This window comes from Delphinus delphis, chromosome 10 (genome assembly GCF_949987515.2).
Source record: "Delphinus delphis chromosome 10, mDelDel1.2, whole genome shotgun sequence".
Classification (NCBI taxonomy): Eukaryota; Metazoa; Chordata; class Mammalia; order Artiodactyla; family Delphinidae; genus Delphinus; species Delphinus delphis.
In genome coordinates, this window is record NC_082692.2 from 20,464,682 (window position 1) to 20,480,272 (window position 15,591).

General features: G+C 38.5%; 2 protein-coding genes across 11 annotated transcripts in view; both read right to left on the reverse strand.

Annotated features, from left to right (window-relative positions):
* SLC17A3 (solute carrier family 17 member 3) overlaps positions 1-15,591 on the reverse strand; it is a 294,893-nt gene that overhangs the window by 16,377 nt on the left and 262,925 nt on the right.
* The window catches only part of SLC17A1 (solute carrier family 17 member 1), a 246,272-nt gene that overhangs the window by 16,363 nt on the left and 214,318 nt on the right, over positions 1-15,591 (reverse strand). For 9 of the 10 annotated variants that reach the window (XR_009520970.2, XR_009520967.2, XR_009520966.2 and 6 more), the window contains one exon: positions 962-1,864. The gene's annotated coding sequence lies outside the window, so the exon portion shown is untranslated. The remainder of the gene's footprint in view (positions 1-961; positions 1,865-15,591) is intronic. The other variant, XR_009520962.2, reaches the window with a different exon arrangement.

Here is a 15,591-nt window from a genome sequence, read left to right on the forward strand (position 1 = left end):
ACCACTGGCAGAGGCCAGGTTGTAAAAGAGAGATTTTGTTGTCATTGGGAATAGATCATCACAAGAACTTCAGACTAAGATAATGGACTGAGCTGATGTGGGAAGCCCTCCCTCTTATCCTAACACCTCACACCAAAAACCCAGGAGCCAGAAAGGGGTTGTCCTTTCCGTGTATGAGTATAAGAAAAATGCTTCCTCGTTGGGCTGTAAAAGACTGCCTCCACAAAATAGGGGGCTTGCATGGGACTCCCATCAAGGTGAGCTCACGGGAAAAACTTATAAAGCAACAAGGAAACTCACCAGCAGTGATAATAAGCCATCTGAAGGGGACTTAAAAATGAATGTCAAAAATATACACATATTGAGAAAGGAAGAGAATCCACAAGACAAACGCAGGAATTTATTTTTAAAGGAACAGGCATTTTTTCAAAGTCAGAAAGATTAAAGAGGATTAAAGCCAGGTGCAAATTTTTTTTACAACGCCTCCCTTTGAAAAGCAGAGTCTGGGCGGGGCTCTCACCCTGTTTTGACAAATGGAATATGGCAATAATGATGCTACCTAACTTATAAAGCTGGGCCTTAAAGGATCTGCAGCTGCTGTATTTGTCTCTTGGGACACTCCCTCTTTGAGCCCAGGTACCATGCTAGGAGAAGCCCAAGTGAGCCACGTGGAGGAGAACGGAGGGATATCTGTAGGCACTCCCAGCTGAGCTCCTGGCTGACAGTTCCAACTACCAGCCATGTGAGGGAGGCCATTCGTTGGACCTTTCAGGCCCAATCAGGGTGATGCCACCAGGAGCAGCAGTAAGCCTCTTTTGCGGGGCCCAAGGCCACACAGAAGAATTATAAGCAATTAAATGATTGCTTCTCTAAGTTTTGGAGTGATTTGTTACCTGGCAATAGATAACTGAGAAAAACCACCATGGAGAAGTCGCAGTTCGGATGAAAAGATGGGACTTACCTCCATTGCCAAGTTTCTTTTGGGTCAGCTCTGAGGCAGATACCAGGCAGACCTTTGCTGGAAGAGAGTAAAAAGAATGTTACCCTGGATAGAACACAGAGCATGACATACGCAGTGTTGAGTAGAGAAAGGCCTGGCAGCAGCAGCAGAGCTGAAAATGAGTTCTAAGTCATCCCATAAAGAAGAAGAGTTTCAGGGACCACTGTCTCATTACAGAAAGGTTTATCGTTTTATGTAATTAACTTGGATCTTGTGATTCATTATTGGAAACCTCACTTATATTACATGCTGTTTGTAGACAAAAAATAATCAATGATTAATATGCTACTAAGTTAAAAGAATTAATGTTTTTGCAGAGATTTCACCAATGAGTAAGTCATATATGCTACATCTGCTTCTACTGGTTACTCCTCCTTGAGACCCTAGCTCCTGGGCCACAAGCCTCAGGTCGTCTATTTTGAGTTTAGTACCGATTACCTGCTGCTAGCCACTGTCCCAGACTGCCCTGCACAATCTTGCTCAGTGCCTGGTATTCACTGGGCAGGCAACAAACATTTAGAAAATTGAACCAAATTGACTTCTTGAATGAAGGTGGGTTCCTAGGGCCCTAAGGGCTTTCAATAGGCCAAATTTTCCCTATGGACAAGCTAGGAATAAATTGGCCATTTTAAAAAGCTCTATGAACCCAGACCACTCGTGAGAAAGGCTTAACATCACATCCTGATGCGTCCACCTTCTGTCTTTAGAGAACTGAGAAACAATAAAGACTAATGATAGGGCTTCCCTGGTGGTGCAGTGGTTGAGAGTCCGCCTGCCGATGCAGGGGACACGGGTTCGTGACCCGGTCCGGGAAGATCCCACATGCCGCGGAGCGCCTGGGCCTGTGAGCCATGGCCGCTGAGCCTGCGCAGAAAAAAAAAAAGAATAAAGATACAGAATAGAATTAATGTTGGCAAACGCTCTTTTTTTTAACATCTTTATTGGAGTATAATTGCTTTACAGTGTTGTGTTAGTTTCTGCTGTATAACAAAGTGAATCAGCTATACATATACATATATCCCCATATCCCCTCCCTCTTGCGTCTCCCTCCCACTCTCCCTATCGCACCCCTCTAGGTGGTCACAAAGCACCGAGCTGATCTCCCTGTGCTATGCGGCTGCTTCTCACTAGCTATCTGTTTTACATTTGGTAGTGTATATATCTCAGTGCCACTCTCTCACTTTGTCCCAGCTTACCCTTCCCCCTCCCGATGTCCTCAAGTCCATTCTCTACGTCTGCGTCTTTATTCCTGTCCTGCCCCGAGATTCTTCAGAACCTTTTTTTTTTTTTTAGATTCCATATATATGTGTTAGCATACGGTATTTGTTTTTCTTTCTGACTTACTCACTCTGTATGACAGGCTCTAGGTCCACCCACCTCACTACAAATAACTCAATTTCATTTCTTTTTATGGCTGAGTAATATTCCACTGTATATATGTGCCACATCTTCTTTATCCATTCATCTGTCTATGGACACAGAGGTTGCTTCCATGTCCTGGCTATTGTAAACAGAGATGCAATGAAAATTGTGGTACATGACTCTTTTTGAATTATGGTTTTCTCAGGGTATATACCCAGTAGTGGGATTGCTGGGTCGTATGGTAGTTCTAATTTTAGTTTTTAAAGGAACTTCCATACTGTTCTCCATAGTGGCTGTATCAATTTACATTCCCACCAGCAGTGTAAGAGGGTTCCCTTTTCTCCACACCCTCTCCAGCATTTACTGTTTGTAGATTTTCTGATGATGGCCATTCTTACCGGTATGAGGTGATACCTCATTGTAGTTTTGATTTGCATTTCTCTAATGACTAGTGATGTTGAGCATCCTTTCATGTGTTTTTTGGCAATCTGTATATCTGCTTTGGAGAAATATCTATTTAGGTCTTCTGCCCATTTCTGGATTGGGTTTTTTGTTTTGGATTAATCCTTTGTCAGTTGCTTTGTTTGCAAATATTTTCTCCCATTTTGACAGTTGTCTTTTGGTCTTGTTTACAGTTTCCTTTGCTGTGCAAAAGCTTTTAAATTTCATTAGGTGCCATTTGTTTATTTGGGTTTTTATTTCCATTTCTCTAGGAGGTGGGTCAAAAAGGGTCTTGCTGTGATTTATGTCATAGAGTGTTCTGCCTAGGTTTTCCTCTAAGAGTTTGATAGTGTCTGGCCTTGCATTTAGGTCTTTAATCCATGTTGAGTTTATTTTTGTGTACGGTGTTAGGGAGTGTTCTAATTTCATTCTTTTACATATAGCTGTCCAGTTTTCCCAGCACCACTTACTGAAGAGGCTGTCTTTTCTCCACTGTATATTCTTGCCTCCTTTATCAAAGATAAGGTGACCATATGTGCATGGGTTTATCTCTGGGCTTTCTATCCTGTTCCATTGATCTATATTTCTGTTTCTGTGCCAGTACCATAGTGTCTTGATTACTGTAGCTCTGTAGTATAGTCTGAAGTCAGGGAGCCTGATTCCTCCAGCTCCGTTTTTCTTTCTCAAGATTACTTTGGCTATTCGGGGTCTTTTGTGTTTCCATACAAATTGTGAAATTTTTTGTTCTAGTTCTGTGAAAAATGCCATTGGTAGTTTGATAGGGATTATATTGAATCTGTAGATTGCTTTGGGTAGTATAGTCATTTTCACAATGTTGATTCTTCTAACCCAAGAACATGGTATCTCTCTCCATCTGTCTGTATCTTCTTTAATTTCCTTCATCAGTATCTTATAACTTTCTGCATACAGGTCTTCTGTCTACTTAGGTAGGTTTATTCCTAGGTATTTTATTCATTTTTTTGCAGTGGTAAATGGGAGTTTCCTTATTTTGTTTCAGAGTTTTCATCATTAGTGTATAGGAATGCAAGAGATTTCTGTGCATTAATTTTGTATCCTACTACTTTACCAAATTCATTGATTATCTCTAGTAGTTTTCTGGTAGCATCTTTAGGTTTCTCTACATATAGTATCATGCCACCTGAAAACAGTGACAGTTTTACTTCTTTTCTGATTTGTATTCCTTTTATTTCTTTTTCTTCTCTGATTGCTGTGGCTAGAACTTCCAAAACTATGTTGAATAATAGTGGTGAGTGTGGGCAACCTTGTCTTCTTCCTGATCTTAGTGGGAATGGTTTCAGTTGTTCACCATTGAGAACAATGTTGGCTGTGGGTTTGTCATACATGGCCTTTATTACGTTAAGTTCCCTTTATGCCTACATTCTAGAGGGTTTTTATCATAAATGGGTGTTGAATTTTGTTGACAGCTTTTTCTGCATCTATTGAGCTTGTCATATGGTTTTTATCCTTCAGTTTGTTAATATGGTGTACCACATTGATTGATTTACGTCTATTGAAGAATCCTTGCATTCCTGGGATAAACCTCACTTAATCATGTTGTATGATCCTTTTAATGTGCTGTTGGATTCTGTTTGCTAGTCTTTTGTTGAGGATTTTTGCATCTATGTTCGTCAGTGATATTGGCCTGTAGTTTTCTTTTTTTGTGACATCTTTGTCTGGTTTTGGTATCAGGGCGATGGTGGCCTCATAGAATGAGTTTGGGAGTGTTCCTCCCTCTGCTATATTTTGGAAGAGTTTGAGAAGGATAGGTGTCAGCTCTTCTCTAAATGTTTGATAGAATTCGCCTGTGAAGCCATCTGGTCCTGGGCTTTTGTTTGCTGGAAGATTTTTAATCACAGTCTCAATTTCAGTGCTTGTGATTCATTTGTTTATATTTTCTATTTCTTCCTGGTTCAGTCTTGGAAAGTTATACCTTTCTAAAAATTTGTCCATTTCTTCCAGGTTGTCCATTTTATTGGCATAGAGTTGCTTGTAGTAGTCTCTTTTGATGCTTTGTATTTCTGCAGTGTCTGTTGTAACTTCTCCTTTTTCATTTTCAATTCTATTGATTTGAGTCCTCTCCCTTTTTTTCTTGATGAGTCTGGCTAATGGTTTATCAATTTTGTTTATCTTCTCAAAGAACCAGCTTTTAGTTTTATTGATCTTTGTTATTGTTTCCTTCATTTCTTTTTCATTTATTTCTCATCTGATCTTTATGATTTCTTTCCTTCTGCTAACTTTGGATATTTTTGTTCTTCTTTCTCTAATTGCTTTGGGTGTAAGGTTAGGTTGTTTATTTGAGATGTTTCTTGTTTCTTGAGGTAGGATTGTACTGCTATAAACTTCCATCTTAGAACTGCTTTTGCTGCATCCCACAGGTTTTGGGTCATCGTGCTTTCATTATCATTTGTTTCTAGGCATTTTTTGATTTCCTCTTTGATGTCTTCAATGATCTCTTGGTTATTTAGTAGTGTATTGTTTAGCTTCCATGTGTTTGTATTTTTTACAGTTTTTTTCGTGTAATTGATATCTAGTTTCATAGCATTGTGATCGGAAAAGATACTTCATATGATTTCAATTTTCTTAAATTTACCAAGGCTTGATTTGTGACACAAGATATGATCCATCCTGGAGAATGGTCCATGAGAACTTGAGAAGAAACTGTATTCTGTTGTTTTTGGATGGAATGTCCTATAAATATCATTTAAGTCCATCTTGTTTAATGTGTCATTTATAGCTTGTGTTTCCTTATTTATTTTCAGTTTGTATGATCTGTCCAGTGGTGAAAGTGGGGTGTTAAAGTCCCCTACTATGACTGTGTTACTGTCAATTTCCCCTTTTATGGTTGTTAGCATTTGCCTTATGTATTGAGGTGCTCCTAAGTTGAGTGCATAGATATTTACAATTGTTAAATCTTCTTCTTGGATTGATCCCTTGATTATTATGTATTGCCCTTCTTTGTCTCTTGTAATAGTCTTTATTTTAAAGTCTATTTTGTCTGATATGAGAATTGCTACTCCAGCTTTCTTTTGATTTCCATTTGCATGGAATATCTTTTTCCATCCCCTCACTTTTAGTCTGCATGTGTCCCTAGGTCTGAAGTGGGTCTTGTGTAGATAGCCTATATATGGGTCTTATTCTTGTATCTATTCAGCCAGTCTATGTCTTTTGTTTGGAGCATTTAATCCATTTCCATTTAAGGTAATTATTGATACGTATGTTCCTATTACCATTTTCTTAATTGTTTTTGGTTTGTTATTGCAGGTTTTTTCCTTCTCTTGTGTTTCCCGCCTAGAGAAGTTCCTTTAGCATTTGTTGTAAAACTGCTTTGGTGGTGCTGAATTCTCTTAGCTTTTGCTTGTCTGCTTTAATTTCTCCATCAAATCTAAATGAGATCCTTGCTGGGTAGAGTAATCTTGCTTGTAGGTTTTCCCCTTTCATCACTTTAAATATGTCCTGCCACTCCCTTCTGGGTTGCAGACTTTCTGCTGAAAGTTCAGCTGTTAACCTTATGGGGATTCCCTTGTATGTTATTTGTTGCTTTTCCCTTGCTGCTTTTAATATTTTTTACTTTGTATTTTATTTTTCACAGTTTAATATGTGTCTTGGCATGTTTCTCCTTGGATTTATCTTGTATGGGACTCTCTGTGCTTCCTGGACTTGATTTACTATTTCCTTTCACATATTAGGGAAATTTTCAGCTATAATCTCCTCAAATATTTTCTCAGTCCCTTGCTTTTTCTCTTCTCCTTCTGGGACCCCTATAATTCGAATGTTGGTGTGTTTAATGTTGTCCCAGAGGTCTCTGAGACTGTCCTCAATTCTTTTCATTGTTTTTTTTTATTCTGCTCTGTGATAGTTATTTCCACTATTTTATCTTCCAGGTCACTTATCGGTTCTTCTGCCTCAGTTATTCTGCTATTGATTCCTTATAGAGAATTTTTTTTTTCTAGAGAATTTTTAGTTGCATTTATTATGTTGTTCATCATTGTTTGCTTGCTCTTTAGTTCTTCTAGGTCCTTGTTAAATGTTTCTTGTATTTTCTCCACTCTATTTCCAAGATTTTGGATCATCTTATCATTACTCTCAATTCTTTTTCAGGCAGACTGCCTATTTCCTCTCATTTGTTTGTCTGGTGGGTTTTTACTTCGCTCCTTCATCTGCTGCATATTTCTCTGTCTTCTCATTTTGCTTAACTTACTGTGTTTGGGGTCTCCTTTTCACAGGCTACAGGTTCGTAGTTCCCGTTGTTTTTGGTGTCTGCCCCCAGTGGGTAAGGTAGGTTCAGTGGGTTGTGTAGACTTCCTGGTGGAAGGGACTGGTGCTGTGTTCTGGTGGGTGAGGCTGGATCTTGTCTTTCTGGTGGGCAGGACCACGTCCAGTGGTGTGTTTTGGGCTATCTGTGAACTTAGTATGATTTTAGGTAGCCTCTCTGCTAACGGGTGGGGTTGTGTTCCTGTCTTGCTAATTGTTTGGTATGGAGTGTCCAGCACTGGAGCTTGCTGGTCGTTGAGTGGAGCTGGGTCTTAACGTTGAGATGGAGATCTCTGGGAGAGCACTTGCCGATTGATATTACATGGGGCAAGGACGTCTCTGGTGGTCCAGTGTCCTGAATTTGGCTCTCCCACCTCAGAGGCTCAGGCCTTACACCCAGCTGGAGCACCAAGACCTTGTCAGCCACACAGCTTACATGTAAATGGATTAAATTCTCCAATCCAAAGGCACAGGTTGGCTGGCCATCTGCGCTCTGCTCGGTCCTCCAGCCAGGCATTGTCCTCCGGGCCTGGTTGATATGGATAGCCTGTGTGGATCCAGGTTCAACTGGATTCCCTAGTAGCTAAAAGAAGCAGCCGACGTCCCCATCCTGCCCTATCCCCATGGCAACTCGTCAGTAGCTTTGGCTTTGCTCTTTTTTATAGGCTATCAAAGTCTCCTTCCATAATTTAGTGAAATATAATAAAACTAAGTGGTATTATTGGTGCAATATAGAAATATTAGCCAGTGTTTGCAAGACACTGTGACAGAAACTATGTGTTGAGGTGCAGGGAGACAGCATAGAGATTCTGATCAGCCATTTGAGTATGACAGACTTTAACACATAGCCCACCTCTTAATAAATCCTAAACTACCTGAAACATCCACGATAAAATAACTATTAACTACTACTTAAAAATTAATCCCATTTAAAGATTTCTGCTTTTATTGTTAATGTGGGGGGGAATACACTTTTCCAGGCTAATGGCAGAATAAATTGGTAAAATTAAGATGGAGGAGATCTTTTTAACAATGTGTTTTGAAGACTTAAAATGCTATGTATTGTTCAGTCCAGAACTTCTGCATTTAGAATTTTAGAGAAATAATTATGAGAGTGTGCAAATATTTAGCTCTCACAGCACTATGATATTGAAAACCTAGAGATAATTTAAAAGTCCAAAAAGAGGACACTAGTTAAATACATTATGGCAATCCCACCCTTACAATGATATCACTGAAGAAAATTCAATGACATGGAGAGGTGTTCATAATAGTAAGTGAAACAAGCAAGTTACAGAGCAGTATAATCCAATTTTTGTGCATATAAAAAAAAGACTGGAAGGATATACACTAATATCTTATTATTCTTGGATATCTCTGGGTGGTGAAATTATGGGAGAACATATTTCTTTTGAATTTTCTGATCTTTATTATTTAATGATCTGTATTATTCATATGATTACCAAAGAAACAATAAAAGGTATATTTTTTAAAAAGCATTAACTCTACTTCCAGCATTTTCTTATGATAAACATTGTCTGATTTCTTCTAGTCGACTTTCTTTGCCCTCTGGAGTTGGTGTAGCATCAAACCAAGGAAATCTCTTTGAATCCTAAGGTCTACTATATAGTCTGTGAGGTGTCTCCCATGTTTGAATGTTTAATAACTACTGGGTGATGATATTAAGAAAAGCATTGTTTATATTTCCAGCTAGAAATATCATTCTGAGTTTGTAAAAAGATACAGATACTCTAACTCAAAGTTTAATGCATGCATCAGGGTTAAATAGCAATGCTTCAAATTAGACACCACTGATGTCTCTTGTACAACTAACCGTCAATTAGCTATGCTAATGAGGAAAGCAGGAAATGACTGCAGGAGAAAATGAAATCAGCAGGGATTAAAAAAGAAAAACAACTCATTGAAGCCCTTAGTTTCAGCCATCAGTTGTTAAAATTTACCAGAGAGACATACAATGTAAATTCTAATCTTTTTTTGAAAGAGTTGGGCTATTAATAAAAAATAATATTAATTCCTTAGAAGTCTTTTCCTTTTCCAGATTGTTCTTCAGAGCAGCCCTACCCGAAGAATAAAATGACCAAAATATAAGCAGCAGGAAACTTAGAGAAAAAAGACTACTTGGTAGTTCTGATATAATCTCTAGGGAAGCTTTTAAAAAGTATCAATGCAGAGTCCTCCTGCAGACCATTTAAATCAGAATTACTGTGGAAGGGGCTAAATTAATCTATAAATTGCGTAATTTATCTCAAGTTAATTCTAGCTTCTTTGTATTTGCTTTACTGAGTTCTCTGGTTGGATAGTCGGGGACTCAAGTAAATCACTTTCGGTTCTTTCACCCCTGCTCCCATCACTCCATTCCCAGGCAGGAAAACCTTTCAAGTGAGACAGTCTTAAAGATGACTCCTGCTGATTCAGTATCTTTAAATACCTTCCTAATGGCTCTCTTCTCTGTCAAGAGTTTGGATAATTTTCCCAGAAGGAAATCTCTGTATGAGAGAATGCAAAGTATCTGAACATTATCTATCTAGTGCCATGACAGATATTTGGATACAAAGAAAATGAAAGTAAGTCATTGTGCAATTCCTGGAAACAAGATGGCGGAGTAGACGGATGTGCTCTCACTCCCTCTTGTGAGAACATGAGAATCACAACTAACTGCTGAACAGTCATCGACAGGAAGACACTGGAACTCACCAAAAAAAATAACCCACATCCAAAGACAAAGGAGAAGCCACAATGAGATGGTAGGACGGGTGTCCTCACAATAAAATCAAAGCCCATAACTGCTGGGTGGGTGACTCACAAACTGGAGAACACTTATACCACAGAAGTCTACCCACTGGAGTGAAGGTTCTGAGCCCCACATCAGCTTTCTGAACCTGGGGGTTGGGCAAGGGGAGAAGCAATTCCTAGAGAATCAGACTTTGAAGGCTAGTGGGATTTGATTGCAGGACTCTGACAGGACTGGGGGAAACAGAGACTCCACTCTTGGAGGGCACACACAAAGTAGCGTGCGCATCGGAACCCAGGGGAAGGAGCAGTGACCCCAGGGGAGACTGAACCAGACTTACCTGCTGGTGTTGGAAGGTCTTCTGCAGAGATGGGGGGCGGCTCTGGCTCACTGTGAGGACAAGGACACTGGCAGCAGAAGTTCTGGGAAGTACTCCTTGGCGTGCGCCCTCCCAGAGTCCGCCATTAGCCCCACCAAAGAGCCCAGATAGGCTCCAGTGTTGGGTCGCCTCAGGCCAAACAACCAACAGGGAGGGAACCCAGCCTCACCCATCAACATTCAAGCGGATTAAAGTTTTACTGAGCTCCGCCCACCAGAGCAACAGCCAGTTCTACCCACCACCAGTCCCTCCCATCAGGAAACTTGCACAAGCCTCTTAGATAGCCTCATCCACCAGAGGGCACACAGCAGAAGCAAGAAGAACTACAATCCTGCAGCCTGTGGAACAAAAACCACATTCACAGAAAGACAGACAAGATGAAAAGGCAGAGGGCTATGTACCAGATGAAGGAACAAGATAAAACCCCAGAAAAACAACTAAATGAAGTGGAGATAGGCAACCTTCCAGAAAAAGAATTCAGAATAATGAGAGGGAAGATGATCCAGGACCTCGGAAAACGAATGGAGGCAAAGATCAAAAAGATGCAAGAAATGTTTAACAAAGACCTAGAAGAATTAAAGAACAAACAAATAGAGATGAACAATACAATAACTGAAATGAAAACTACACTAGAAGGAATCAATAACAGAACAACTGAGGCAGAAGAACGGATAAGTGACCTGGAAGACAGAATGGTGGAATTCACTCCTGTGGAAGAGAATAAAGAAAAAAGAATAAAGAGAAATAAAGAAAGCCTAAGAGGGACAACATTAAATGCAACAACATTCGCATTATAGGGCTCCCAGAAGGAGAAAGAGAGAGGAAGGACCAGAGAAAATATTTGAAGAGATTATAGTCGAAAATGTCCCTAACATGGGAAAGGAAATAGCTACCCAAGTCCAGGAAGTGCAGAGAGTCCCATACAGGATAAACCCAAGGAGAAACACGCCGAGACACATAGTAATCAAACTGGCAAAAATTAAAGACAAAGAAAAATTATTGAAAGCAGCCAGGGAAAAATGTCAAGTAACATACAAGGGAACTCCCATAATGTTAACAGCTGACTTCTCAGCAGAAACTCTACAAGCCAGAAGGGAGTGGCGTGATATACTTAAAGTGATGAAAGGGAAGAAACTACAACCAAGATTACTCTACCCAGCAAGGATCTCATTCAGATTTGATGGAGAAATCAAAAGCTTTACAGACAAGCAAAAACTAAGAGCATTCAGCACCACCAAACCAGCTTTACAACAAACGCTAAAGTAACTTCTCTAAGTGGGAAACACAAGAGAAGAAAAGGACCTACAAAAACAAACCCAAAACAATTAAGAAAATAGTAATAGGAACATAAATATTGATAATTACCTTAAACGTGAATGGATTAAATGCTACAACCAAAAGACACAGGCTTGCTGAATGGATGCAAAAACAAGACCCATATATAAATGTCTACAAGAGACCCATTCAGACCTAGGGACACATTCAGACGGAAAGTGAGGGGATGGAAAAACATATTCCATGCAAATGGAAATCACAAGAAAGCTGGAGTAGCAATACTCATATCAGATAAAATTGACTTTAAAATAAAGAATGTTACAAGAGATGAGCAAGGACACTACATAATGATCAAGGGATCAATCCAAAAAGAAGATATAACAATTATAAATATATATGCACCCACATAGGAGGACCTCAATACATAAGGCAGATACTAACAACTATAAAGAGGAAATCAACAGTAACACAATAATAGTGGGGGACTTTAACACCTCACTTACACCAATGGACAGATCATCCAAACTGAAAATTAATAAGGAAACAGTAGCTTTAAATGACACAATAGACCAGATAGATTTAAGTGATATTTATAGGACATTCCATCCAAAAACAGCACATTACACTTTCTTCTCAAGTGCGCATGGAACATTCTCCAGGATAGATCACAACTTGGGTCACAAATAAAGCCTCAGTAAATTTAAGAAAATTGAAATCGTATCAAGCATCTTTTCTGACCACAATGCTATGGGATTAGAAATCAATTACAGGGACAAAAACGTAAAAAACACAAACAGATGGAGGCTAAACAATACGTTATTAAATAATAAGAAATCACTGAAGAAGTCAAAGAGGAAATCAAAAATTACCTAGAGACAAATGACAATGAAAACACGACGATCCAAAACTTATGGGATGCAAAAATGCAGTTCTAAGAGGGAAGTTTATAGCTATACAAGCCTACCTCAAGAAACAAGAAAAACCTCAAATAAACATTTGAATCTCACCTTACACCTAAAGGAACTAGAGTAGAAGAACAAACAAAACCCAAAGTTAGCAGAAGGAAAGAAATCATAAAGATCAGAGCAGAAATAAATGAAATAGAAACAAAGAAAACAATAGCAAAGATCAATAAAACTAAAAGCTGGTTCTTTGAGAAGATAAACAAAATTGATAAACCATTAGCCAAACTCATCAAGGAAAAGAGGTAGAGGACTCAAATCAATAAAATTAGAAATGAAAAAGGAGAAGTTACAACAGACACTGAAGAAATACAAAGCATCCTAAGAGACTACTACAAGCAACTCTATGACAATAAAATGGACAACCTGGAAGAAATGCACAAATTCTTAGAAAGGTATAACCTTCTAAGACTGAACCAGGAAGAAATAGAAAATATGAACAGATCAATCACAAATAATGAAATTGAAACTGTGATTAAAAATCTTCCAACAAACAAAAGTCCAGGGCCAGGTGGCTTCACAGGTGAATTCTATCAAACATTTAGAGAAGAGCTAGCACCAATCCTTCTCAAACTCTTCCAAACAATTGTGGAAGAAGAAACACTCCCAAACTCATTCTATGAGGCCACCATCACGCTGATACCGAAACCAGACAAAGATACTACAAAAAAAGAAAATTACAGACCGATATCACTGATGAATATAGACGCAAAAATCCTCAACAAAATACTGGCAAACAGAATCCAACAACACATTAAAAGGATAATACACTTTTTAATTTATCCCAGGGATGCAAGGATTCTTTAATATATGCAAATCAATCAATGTGATATACCGTATTAACAAATTGAAGAAGAAAAACCATATGATCATCTCAATAGATGCAGAAAAAGTTTCTGACAAAATTCAACACCCATTTATGACAAAAACTCTCCAGAAAGTGGGCATAGAGGGAGTCTACCTCAACGTAATAAAGGCCATGTATGACAAACCCATAGCAAACATCATTCTCAATGGTGAAAAACTCTAGATCAGGAACAAGAAAAGAATGTCCACTCTCACCACTACTACTCAACATAGTTTTGGAAGTCCTAGCCATGACAATCAGAGAAGAAAAAGAAATAAAAGGAATACAAATTGGAAAACAAGAAGTAAAAGTGTCACTTTGCAGATGACATGATACTATACAGAGAGAATCCTAAAGAAGCCACCAGAAAACTGCTAAAGCAAATCAATGAATTTGGTAATGTTGCAGGATACAAACTTAATACACAGAAACCTCTTACATTTCTATATACTAATGATGAAAAATCTGAAGGAGAAATTAAGGAAACACTCCCATTTACCACTACAACAAAAAGAATAAAATACCTAGGAAAAAACCTACCTAGGGAGACAAAAGGCCTGTATGCAGAAAACTATAAGACACTGATGAAACAAATTAAAGATGATACCAACAGATGGAGAGATATACCAAGTTCTTGGATTGGAAGAATCAGTACTGTGAAAATGACTATACTACCCAAAGCAAACTACAGATTCAGTGCAATCCCTATCAAATTACCAATGGCAGTTTTTACAGAACTAAAACAAAAAATCTTAAAATTTGTATGGAGACACAAAGGACCCCGAATAGCCAAGGCAATCTTGAGGGAAAAAGCGGAGCTGGAGGAATCAGGTTCCCTGACTTCAGACTATACTACAAAGCTACAGTAATCAAAACAATATGGTACTGGCACAAAAAACAGAAACATAGATCAATGGAACAAGATAGAAAGCTCAGAGATAAACCCACCCACCGATGGTCAACTAATCTATGACAAAGGAGGCAAGGATATACAATGGAGAAAAGACAGTCTCTTCAATAAGTGGTGCTGGGAAAACTGGACAGCTGCATGTAAAAGAATGAAATTAGAACACTCCCTAACACCATACACAAAAATAAACTCAAAATAGATTAGAGACCTAAATGTAAGACCAAACACTATAAAACCCTTAGAGGAAAACATAGGAAGAACACTCTTTGACATAAATCACAAGATCTTTTTTGATCCACTTCCTAGAGTAATGGAAATAAAAACAAAAATAAAACAAATGGATTGCTTCCATGTCCTGGCTATTCTAAATAGAGCTGCAATGAACATTTTGGTACATGACTCTATTTAAATTACCATTTTTTCAGGGTATATGCCCAGTAGTGGGATTGCTGCATCATATGTTAGTTCTATTTTTAGTTTTTTAAGGAACCTCCATACTGTTCTCCATAGTGGCTGTATCAATTTACATTCCCATCAACGGTGCAAGAGGGTTCCCTTTTCTCCACACCCTCTCCAGCATTTACTGTTTGTAGATTTTTTGATGATGGCCATTCTTACCGGTGTGAGATGATATCTCATTGTAGTTTTCATTTGCATTTCTCTAATGATTAACGATGTTGAGCATTCTTTCCTGTGTTTGTTGGCAATCTGTATATCTTCTTTGGAGAAATGTCTATTTAGGTCTTCTGCCCATTTTTGGATTGGATTGTTTGTTTTTTTGATATTGAGCTGCCTGAGCTGCTTGTAAACTTTGGGGATTAATCTTTTGTCAGTTGCTTCATTTGCAAATATTTTCTCACATTCTGAGGGACATATGTATATGTATAACTGATTCACTTTGTTATAAAGCAGAAACTAACACACCATTGTAAAGCAATTATACTCCAATAAAGATGTTTAAAACAAACAAACAAATAAAACCCAAATGGGACCTAATGAAACTTCAAAGCTTTTGCACAGCAAAGGAAACCATAAACAAGATGAAAAGACAACCCTCAGAATGGGTGAAAATATTTGCAAACGAACCAACGGACAAAGGATTAATCTCCAAAATATACAAACAGCTCATGCAGCTCAATACCAAAAAAACAAACAACCCAATCCAGAAATGGGCAGAAGACCTAAATTGACATTTCTTCAAAGAAGGCACACAGATGGCCAAGAAGCACATGAAAAGCTGCTCAACATCACTAATTATTAGAGAAATGCAAATCAAAACTACAATGAGGTATCACCTCACACCAGTTAGAATGGGCATCATCAGAAAATCTATAAACAACAAATGCTGGAGAGGGTGTAGAGAAAAGGGAACCTTCTTGCACCGTTGGTGG